At 42.2% G+C, this 11,244-nt stretch overlaps 1 long non-coding RNA gene across 1 annotated transcript in view; it reads right to left on the bottom strand.

Annotated features, from left to right (window-relative positions):
• Positions 1-5,358: 5,358 nt before the first annotated feature.
• Gm32926 (predicted gene, 32926) overlaps positions 5,359-11,244 on the bottom strand; it is a 94,527-nt gene continuing 88,641 nt past the window's right edge. The window contains exon 5 of the long non-coding RNA NR_152783.1: positions 5,359-5,869. This is a non-coding gene — a long non-coding RNA (predicted gene, 32926). The remainder of the gene's footprint in view (positions 5,870-11,244) is intronic.

Raw genomic sequence — 11,244 nt, 5'->3', positions numbered from 1 at the left:
AAATCACTCCTGATCCTACAACCTGACGCACGTGCTATCCAAAATAAGATGTAAAAAGTTTTCTGTATAACAAGATGTCTCCAAAATATAACTTCAGGGATTGTTTAATTTAGTTCCTAAAACAGTTAATCCCACCCTTTGATGAAGAGGTTAGTTTATGAATCTCTAACTTAAAGTTTCAATTGCTCAGCCAATATCAGCAGGGAATGGCAGCTCATGGCTATAATCCTAATACTCCGAGGTTGAGGCAGGAAGATTGTCATCAGTTCAAGTCCAATAACATAGGCTTCATAGTTAATTCTGGGCAAGCCTGGGCTAGAATGTGAGACCAAGCAAATAAATAAACAATTTACTCAAATTGAAAGTAACTGGTCAAAATATTATCCCCATAGATACAATATCATATGGAGGAATCTAGTCTGTGTGGACTAGCGCCTCTTAAGGACACTCCACAGCCTCCTCTACACATAGCCTTATATAGGTGAACATGAATGTGTACACACACACACAGAGAGACCTTGTCATCTGTCACTGAGAAGTTTCTGCCCTTTGATGCACAGAGTCTGCAGGCCAACCACTAAGCAAAATATCAAGTAACCCAAGTTTTATTTCTTACAGGTTGTGTGCTTTCCCTCCAAGGCCTTCTGATTGTGTGTGTGTGTGTTTGAGACAAGTTGTCATTGTACAGTCCAAGCTGACCTCAAAATCTTGGTCCTCCTGCGTCAGTCTTCCAAGTGCGGGGGTAACAGCACTGGCCTCCCCTCTCAGTCTCTCCCCGTTCACACAACTTCCCATCATACCCCTCACTCGCATCCTGCTCCTTTCTACTTCAGACTCTTCCTACTCAATAATGCAATGGTGAGCATGGCCTTAATTTTTTTTCTTGATTTGTAGTGTCTAACATCTTGTGTGTTGTAAACAGCACTGTGGGCTGGCAGCACCCCCATCAACTTGGTCACTAAAACTCCGAAGTAATCCTTGATTCTTTGGCTTATATTTTGGGGTCCAGTAACTAGAGATGGCCCATTCATTGGTTTCCCAGTGTCTAGAAGTTCTGCTCCATCCTGCCTCAGCTGCCTCTTCACTGATCAGTCTTACATCCACTTTTTACATGTTACTAAAATACTGTGACTCAGTAGATCCTGGCCATCTCTTTACATGCCTATTAGGAAATACTCTCCCCGGTTGGACATAATTATAGTTACCGTCTTAAACAGAACAGGTGGAATTCTCCACACAAGACTGAGCCTATTAACATTCCCTCGAAGAAAGGGAGAGGGACATTCTACCCTTATCTGACACAACAGCCACTTCCGCTCCCCTGCCCCATCCAGACACATAATTCTGTCCTGGCTGCCTGTGGCCTTTGGAGTATTCAGGAAGTAGAAATCTAACTAATGGTGGGACTCTGTCTACACAACCTGTGGGAGGTCATCCTTTTCAATGGTGTAACAGTTTGGGGGCCAGAGATGGATGCTGTTGTAAGTAACTCAGTCCCCAGGCTTCATGTAACTAATCTTTCACCAAGGGTGCTGTAAGTAACCCCTTAGATACACTTAAATTTCATATAACTCAATGAGCTCATTGGTTCACTAAACCGGGTGTGGATAGAATCATTTCTTTAGCTTGTCTTGGGGGTCTTGTATTCATGTCTCTCCAAGAAAAAGTAGTGCACAGTGCTGCTCACTGATGCTCCATCATCACAAAGATGAGCTTTGTGCTTCCTGAAAGAGATAAGCACACACCTTCATGTCTGGTCTCAGCTGCATCTCCGTCCTCACCCATCATCTTCTGTTGTCTTCCACTCTAAGAATATTTTCTCACATATTTGATAGTAGTCTCACTTTTGCTCCTGATGTTACTTCTGGAGTGTTTTTCTTACCAGCTAATTTTCTTTTTTGTTTGTTTGTTTGTTTGTTTGTTTGTTTTTCTTACCATCTAATTTTCTATTCGCATTGTTCCTTTCTACTAGTAATTTAAGTCTAGTTCAGTCAAGAAACTGTCTCTAGAGCTTGGTTGATTCCTTATTCCCATTTTGAATCTAAAGCACTCTTCCCTGTGTCCTCTGGGAGGACTTGTCCTATAGAAGTGTGTTATAACAGTCTCGTTGATTTTGTGTTAGACTCAGAGATCCTTGCAGAAGCTGATTTCGCCACCATTCATTTCACATCTCCAGGATCCCTTTTCTACTTGAGAGAACTAAGCAATGTGTGCTGAATCTGAGTGAACTCATGGGTCGTCACTGCTACTTGTGAGACTCGACCTCTATGAGCTTCAGTGTGTTAGTGATTTTTTTTTTGAAGTAGTGGAAGATTAATCTGAAAGGAAATCTATAGCTATGAAATGTTAGAAAGAATAAGAAAACAAAATCTTAGAAATCAAAACCAAGAAAGAATTTGGGACAGTAGATGGCAGTAGAACATTGTTTTCAGCATAACATTAGAGAGATTCAAAACTGACCAAATCTTGGGGAAAAACTAATAGCCACACAGCATTTAAAACTGTCTGGCCGTAGGCACTCCTGCCATCCCAGAACTGAGAGAATAAAGCAAGAGAATTGCTATGAGTTTACGGCCAACCTAGGCTACACAGTGAATTCCTTTCAGCACAGCCTAAGTCATATAAGACTTGTTCCAAACAAAATGGGTCCATAAGATAGGTTACAGATAGATAGATAGATAGATAGATAGATAGATAGATAGATAGGATAGGTAATAGACAGGGAGAGAAAGAGATGATAGGTAGGTGATAAAGCCATGATAGGTAGAGATGGGAGATAATAGATAAATAGATGTAGATCAATGATAGGTGAATAGATGATAGATATGATAGTGAACAATGATACCTCTATCTTTAGATCTGCTGATATATTTGTATTAGTTGTAGCATGAAGCACTACTTCTAATGAATGAAACCTAACATCCTAATGTAAGCTGTTTGCAACAGGAACTGGATGAGACATCAGGAGAACTCTTTGTTCTATCCAAATCTTTTTTCTTTTGATCTGAAACTATCCTCCTCTTACTTTCCTTTCTTGAGTACTGGTTTATTATTTGGAAGATCACATTTGTCATGGAAAAAAATAAGTATGAAAATTCACTCTCAATCATCCTCATGTAAAATTACATATGGAAATCGTTCACAATGAGTTTTTAGATATCCCAAGTTGAAGGTTTTTGTTTGAACAGGAAGATAAGCACAGCAAAGCATTTAGTTGTTCTCCTGTGGCTATCTCTATGTTCCGTACCCACTTAGGAAACCAGGAGAGACAAAGTATCATACACAGCAGATCAATCACTTTGTGAAGTAATTACCAACATGGAATAACTGTTTAAAACAAATCAGAGAAAACCACTGACCCTTTATGCAGCAGTTTCTCTTTGGGAATTGTTCTCTGCATCTTGGCTGTGTAGACTGTGGGTCACAACCCCATTTAGAGTCACACTATGAAGATCACAAAAACATGGGAAACAGTGAAAGATTTCTGATCATGCAGTGACCTAAAGTTAACTTAAAACCACATGTGTAATGAACCTGGGCTATTCTGGCAGCCCTCAGCAGTGTTGATGGGCAACTGCACTGCAGCCATGGTTGTGAACACGTGACATGTGGACTGCATGATATCACTCCACACAGCGTCAATCAATGATGCCTGAAACAGCTGGGCTCAGATTAGAGAGCACTGTACATCATCAGCTGCATTGCTTCGCTGCCCACAGCTTTCTGCTCTCCTAGCAACACAACAACTTAATTATGAAAGCAAAGATTCAAAGTTTTCTGTGTCATCACTCATTAGATATCTGTGGATTCTAATGCGTTAGGATGTTCACTTTTTAAAAAATTACTCAGTTTCATAAAAAAATGAGTTAAATTAATTCTGGCTTTGCATGAGAACAGAACTTCCAACAGCTTATGAAATGGTCCTAAACATTTTGTACTAAGTATTTATGTAAAGTTGTAATATCAGCTTTGAGGGTTTTAAAATCAAAATATCCACCAGATATGAAAATGTTGATGAACCATGTTGTTTATTACTTATTTAGCCAAGGGTATCTCTTCATGTAAAATAAGCAAGTGTATCCCTCCTATCAATACACAAATTTCCTTGTCTTCAATAAATAGTAAATTTTATATACAACAAAGAACTATTTTTAAATGACTTCATTATGATTTTTCATTAGTAAATATTTGATTTGTATATCTATTTTATATATCTATGTCTACCTTGGGTCATTTAAAAATTTCTTGGGCAAAATGGATTGTTAAATGAAAAAACTTGAAAGATCCTTACTCAAAACAATCTTTTGGCTTCTAGCAAGCTCCATTTTTCTGTGTTCTTCCCACTTTATGCAAGCATCTTCCTGGCATCACAGTTCTGAAACAGGGTGGGCTTTACTGAAGCCTGGTCTTACCCTTCCGTCCTGCCCACAGCCTCTTTAAGTTTTCTCAACTATTTGTAAACCTCTGATACCAGAAACTGAGTTTTTAACTGTGGGGCATTAGGCTATGCACAGACAGCCTGGTTTCCAGTTGAGGCTAGATGTTGAACCCTGGGACCCAGTGATGATAATTCACCTACATGGGACAGAAGGAGTTCTCTCATGTCTCCTGGAACCGTGGCTCCTGTTGAAGTTACCACCCCCTCCGCCCCCACAAGAGAAGCATGGTTAGTAGTCACATAGGCAATGTCCCAAGCTTCTGACCTTTAGGCTAAACTCCTCCCCAGTTACCTAGCAACAGTAAAGATACAGAATACCATAAGAGGGGCTGCTTGGCCCCACCTCACTCTCTTACTCTTACTCCTCTTGCTCTCTTGCTCTTACTCTCCTCTCTCTCTCTCTCTCATCTCTTACTCTCTCCCTCTTACTCTAGCCTTTCTTCTCTCTTCTTTCCCCCTTCTCTCCTCCATGGCCAGTCTCTCTCTCTCTCTCTCTCTCTCTCTCTCTCTCTCTCTCTCTCTGTCTCTTTCTCTCTCTCATTCTCTCTCTCTCTCTCTCTCTCTCTCTCTCTCTCTCTCTCTCTCTCTCTCTCTCTCTCTCCAGCTTTTCTCTTTCCCCCTGCCTTTCTACAATAAAGCTCTAAAATCATAGACTGTCTCTTTTCATCAAGGCCCTGTGCATACTCTCACCTGCGTGGGAACCTCTCTCCCTCAGCCCTCTCTCCCATAACCCCAGGGCTACAGGGTATCATCCTGGGGCCCCAGGTCAGGGGATGCCCCTTGTCCACCCCCCAATCAAGCGGGGTCAGTGGCTTAGATGCCCACCCAGGATGCATCTGATTCTATAGAAACTTGATGTGCCATGGGTTCTACTCATTTTGGCCAATTGTCATAACTCTAAGATTGGAGTGGACAGAAAGTGAAAGGAGACAAAAAGTGGGAGTTTTACTTCTAACATAGGAGCAATAATTCACACAAAGAAATACATAAATAGAACCCAGAAGGAAGAGACCTTAAGACTCTCATTTGCAGCAGGATACAAATCAAGAAAGATTGGGAGAGATTATAACCATCAGCTCTAGGAGGTCCCCAAAGTCAAGGAAGAACGGTCCTCTGTGGAGAACAGGTCCCAGAAGCAGCAGGTCTCAGGGGGCAGAACTGTAGATAGGCCCCCTCCACAGGAGCCAGTCCCGCTGCTGCAGTTGCATGTTGAGCTTTAGTGGAAAGAGCAGGAATGTGATCCCAGCCTGAGCTGGAGCATCAAGTCTGGGGTGGTTCACTTCTGGAAGATCTTGAGAGCAGCATCAGTCTCCCTCCTTTCTTTTCTGACAAGCAGGCTTATGGGTCTGACTCTGAAGTGTCCACTGATGTCTGCTGGTTAGCAAGCCTTCTACGCGCACTGAGGTTAACAGAGGCCAATCAGGAAAAGGCCTGTCAAACCCAAAGAAGAGAAAGTCAAAGGCATGGCAAGAGCCTGTGGGTTGGTTTCACGCAGGTCACTGCTCTGCTGCTTCTGTGCCTTTCTTCCATGTAGAAGAGGAAGCTGGGAGGGACGGGAAGGGGACTGTCTAGAGGGGTAGAGGGCCTCTGGAGGATTGGGTGCTTTGCATAAACTAATTCCTAGCAGATATGGTGTCTGGTGGAATGTTGTCTAGCAGGGCCTGATGTGTAGAAGTTTCTATGGAATGGAAGAAGTGGGAGTGGTCAGCATGACCTCTAACAGTGCGTGAGGTAACAACTGGACTATTAATGTCCAGTACATGTGAACTAGGAATCAGGTCCTGCCCATTACCCTCCCCTATATTCGCTCACATGAACTTTTTACCAGGACCTACTGGATTTAATCCTTCCACGACTTCATGTAAACCACTAGGCATCAAGCTCTGCTGTTCACCACACTCCTATCACTGCTACTTAAGCTACAGGGTATTAAGACCAATTGCTACCCCCAAACTGCAAGCACTCCAAGATATGAGGCCTACTGAACTTGTGGTTTAGGTCCTTCTAGGACCCTCCCTTCATCAAAGTATCTGGCCCCACTGAACACATTCTTCTCACTCTCTCTGTTGATAAACATGCAGCTATATTTTAAAACAGACATTACTCTTGTATATACCCTTCCACTCCCATCACTACCCTAAATATACTGCGAGGGGACAAATCCTGTTGGACACCTGACTGCCATACAACTTGCACCCTCAGAGATCTGTCATGTCAGCAGTTCTCAATTTGTGGGTCATAACCCGTTTAGGAGGGGAGTCACATATTAGATATCCTGAAGATCAGATATGTACATTATGATCCATAACAGTAGCAAAATTCCAGTTATGAAGTAGCAATTAAATAATTTTATGACTGAGGGTCACCACAATATGAGGACATGTATAAAAGGGTCGCAGCATTGGGAAGGTCGAGAACTGCTGTGTCACATGAAACATTGCTGCAGAGCAGATCCTTTCTGGATTTCTGACTATAAACCCACATACACTTCTAGGGAATCAGTCAATGATAGACATCTTGCTATTATTCAGCCTATTCTATCAGGCAAGCTGGGCCTAGCACCATTATGCATCCTCCACCACCTTATACTTCTAGGTGCCTGGCCCTCCTGAACCCACCTCCCTTACCCCGTACAATGAAACTAGGCCTTCTTAGACACCTACCCTTTGACCCATCCACAGACATTTCTTGTTTCAGGCCATTCTGAACAACTGATGTCACTTCAGTATCTGGGCCCCTATGAGCCTAAATGAGTTGATTCTGTGGGTTTTCTTATGTCACAAGAAAGCTCTTAGGACAGAGGAAGTAAAAGTCTCCTTACACTGCCATCTTGTGGCCAACCCGGGCTCCAAATGATTTTCCTATGTCTGGGGAAGTTTTTCTTTTTTTCCTTTTCTATTATTATTATTATTATTATTATTATTATTATTATTATTATTGCATTCCAGTTGTTGGCCCCTCCCGGTCTGTACCCCCACAGTTTCTCATCCCATTCCTCCTCCACCCCTGTCTCCAAGAGGATGTTCACCCAGCCCTCGCCAGGCCTCCCCACTCCCTGGGGCCTCAAGTCTCTCAGGCTTAGGTACTACTTCTCCCACTGAGGCGGGACAAGACAGACCTCTGCTCTCTCTCTCTCTCTCTCTCTCTCTCTCTCTCTCTCTCTCTCTCTCTCTGTGTGTGTGTGTGTGTGTGTGTGTGTGTGTGTGTGTGTGTTTGTATTGGCGGGCTGGGGTTAGTACCAGCTTGTGTATGGTGACTCAGTGTCTGAGAGATCTCAAGGGTCTGGGTTAATTGAGACTGATGGTCTTCCTATGGTGGCCATTTTTACTATGTTAATCCTACCAGTCCATGAGCATGGGGGATGTCTCTATTTTCTGAGGTCTTCTTCAATTTCTTAAGAGATTTGAAGTTCTTGTCATATAGATCTTTCACTTGTTTGGTTAGAGTTACTCCAAATATTTTCTATTATTTGTGATTATTATGAAGGGTGTTGTTTCCCTATTTTCTTTCTCAGCCTGTTTATCATTTGTATAAAGGAAGGCTATTGATTTGTTTGAGTTAACTTTATACTCAGCCACTTTGCTTTAGTTGTTTATCAGCTGTAGAAGGTTTGGGTAGAACTTTGGGGGGTTGCTTGTGTATACTATCATATTATCTGCAAATAGTGATACCTTGACTTCTTCTTTGCCAATTTGTATCCTCTTGATCTCCTTTTGTTGTCTTATTGCTCTAGCTAGAACTTCGAGTACTATATTGAATAGAAATGAGGCGAGTGGGCAGCCTTGCCTTGTTCCTGATTTTTGTGGGATTGCTTCAAGTATCTCTTCATTAATTTGATATTGTAAACCTGCTTTCTTGTAGAACCCAGGACCAACAACTCAGAGGTCCTACCAACACAATGGACTGGGATGTGTTTATAAAAAGATAAAGAGGTATAAGAATATGTTCTGTGGGGGTGTGATGAGGTATGGGGGGAGGGGGTACCTCAGCAGGCCTATGCCAAGGCATCCCTTCCCCCTGAGGGACCAGCCACACGATGATATAGAATAGAATAGAGTTTATTCAGGGCATGGGGGGAGGAGTTAAGAGGGTAGTAGAGGCAGAGAAAGGGGGGGGGGAGAGAGAGAGGAGAGAGAGAGAGAGGAGAGAGGAGAGAGAGAGAGAGAGAGAGAGAGAGAGAGAGAGAGAGAGAGAGAGAGAGAGAGAGGTAGAGGCTGGCCATGACCACATGGAGAGGGAGGGGAAGGGAATGGGAGGAGAGAGGGAGCAAGAGAGCCAGAGGCCAGAGAGAGAGGCAAAGGGGCAAGAGAGGGAGGAGGGGATAAGTAGCCACCTTTATAGTGGCCGAGGTCTACCTGGCTGTTGCCAGGTAACTGTGGGGTGGAGTTTAGACAGAATGCTAACAGACTGAGCATTCCTTCATCAATCATTAATTAAGATAATTAAGCATTTTCGAAATTGAAGTTCCCTCTTTCCAAATGACTCTAGCTTGTGTCAAGTTGGTATAAAGCTCCCCAGCACACAACTGGATGCAAATAAATATCCATAAAATATGTACAAAAGTGTTTTCCCTCTTTCTTTTGACACAGGTTCTCCTTTTGTGCCTAGGCTTGTGCTGTGCTCCTGCATTTGATTGGCTCTCTTGCCTCTGCCTCCTGAGTAGTTGGAAATGTAGCTATTTGTCACACTTTCCAGCTTGTTTTTTTAATATATAAATTGGATTTTCATTTCCATATTATAAAATCAAATTGATACACAAACATAGAAAAGTCAGAACATTTTAAAATTTACATAAAAATATTCTTAATTCTTGAGTTAGCCCTTGTTGCTACATACTCATTTTTCCCATTTTCAAAAAATGTATAAACACTATTTTGAGTTTAGATGTCACTTTCTTGGCTATGGTAGTGTAGAACTAATGATTTCACATTGCCTAAGGTTCCATGGGATCTGGAGTTATAAGCACAGGGTGAGGTGTTAAGCTCATAAAAACATTACTATTTACAGTGTTTTTATTGCAGAATATTGATAATTTTACAGTCACTTAATTTTGTGTGTGTACATGTTTATGCAAGTTCACAGGATTTGTAGGTATATATGTGGACATGTGGACATGAGGACATTTCTCCATCACTCTGGAATCCAGATGTCGACATCCAGTCTTCCTCAGTCTCTCTCTAACTTATGTTTTGAGACAGGGTCTTGTGACCATGTTCTCATCATTAGTTGCATAAGCACTATTTCAGCGGAGGGCCATCTCCCCATCCCTTATGTGTTTCTGATTTATTTTGTTTGTTTGAGATAGGGTGTCTCTGTGTATCCTTGGCTGCCCTCAAACTTGGTCTGTAGACCAGGCTGGCCTTGAACTTAGAGATCTGCCTGCCTCTGCCTCCAGAGTACTGGGATTAAAGGAGTGAGCCATGGCTGCCCAACATCCTCCTAGGTTAAATGAGGTACTTTCTCTGGTGTTGTGTCTATCTTTCACAACAATAAATATAGATAGGCATTATTTCCACACTGTCTCCTACATATTCGGAGAGACATTAATCTTTTTGCTGACAATAAATCTGGTATGTTCAAGAAAAATTTTGGAAACATGATTATCATTTTGGAGAATTATGTGAAATGTGTGGAAATATGACAAAAGCAAAGAGAGCATTTAATTTAGCTATAATGTAAAGATACTTTCCACAGGGAATAGACACTTCTTGCTTTTCTTTTCCTTGTTGTGAAATGAAAGATCTGATCCACCAGTGGATGGAACAGGGTAACCGAGAACGTATGTCATCCAGCGAGGACCATCACTCTTGAATGTTCAGAGGATGAGTTAATTTATGTGGAATTCAGAGTTTTCACGCACATTGACACATAATAAATTGTATTACATTTTAAATGCCAACATAAAACAATAAAATCAGGAGACAGACGTAGAGGTGTGGATTAAAGGAAAAGTATTTGCCTGCATGATGTGTTAAGTGTATATTCCCAGCATCACAAAAACAACTTAAGAAAATTCTACAACTCTCATGTACCTACACCCTTAAGTATTTTTGCAATGTTTTAACTTAGCACTATGTTTTAAGAAGGCAGAATCTTCCAAAGATGGCTGGCATGGTTGAGTACTTAGCTCACTGAAAGGGTGAATAAAAATATAATGGCTCCAATCTATTAACTAGCTAGCTTGTCCAGTGATGTGTAATGTCTACACTCCGGAGGCTGAGGCAGGAGGAGCACCATGATTCAAGGCCAGCCTGATCTCTGCACTAATTTCTATGCCAAGTTTGGGAGGAGGAGCCAGGGGAAAGCTGCCTTTGGTATTGTTTGGGGAGTTTACGATCAGTGTGAGGTTGGAGGTTTCTAAAGCCCTAAAGCCCACGGTTTCTACTGTGTCTTTTGCTTATGTCCAGAAAATGCTTTCTGGATTTCTACAGAAAAGGACACCTTTGGACATCAGTGTGCTTTAGGAAGCAAGACCGGAGCAACGGGAGTTGAACAGTTTGTCTATACTGCAAGATTGTGCCAGGGAAAAACATAGCTGGGCATTAAGAACCACTCCGGGACTGGCTGGCATTACACCTACACTGAAGTAGCTGTGACAACAAAATACCAGTGATTTGTGCCTCACTGAGTTTCCACACGTGGTGAAAAATTCAGGAAGGCTGGGGTCATCAGATGACTGAGTTCCAATGAGCTGAACAATCCCAGTCCACTACAGGTACCTCATGCTGTGAACAGGGATGCCCCAGGTAGAAGGGGCTTGCTTGAAAGTATTTAGCTGAGGTGAGGGGCAGGCCAGGGCTGGGCTA

This window comes from Mus musculus, chromosome 10, assembly GCF_000001635.26.
Source record: "Mus musculus strain C57BL/6J chromosome 10, GRCm38.p6 C57BL/6J".
Taxonomy (NCBI): Eukaryota; Metazoa; Chordata; class Mammalia; order Rodentia; family Muridae; genus Mus; species Mus musculus.
Note: the sequence above shows the minus strand (reverse complement) of the source record. Positions and strands in the feature narration are given on the sequence as shown.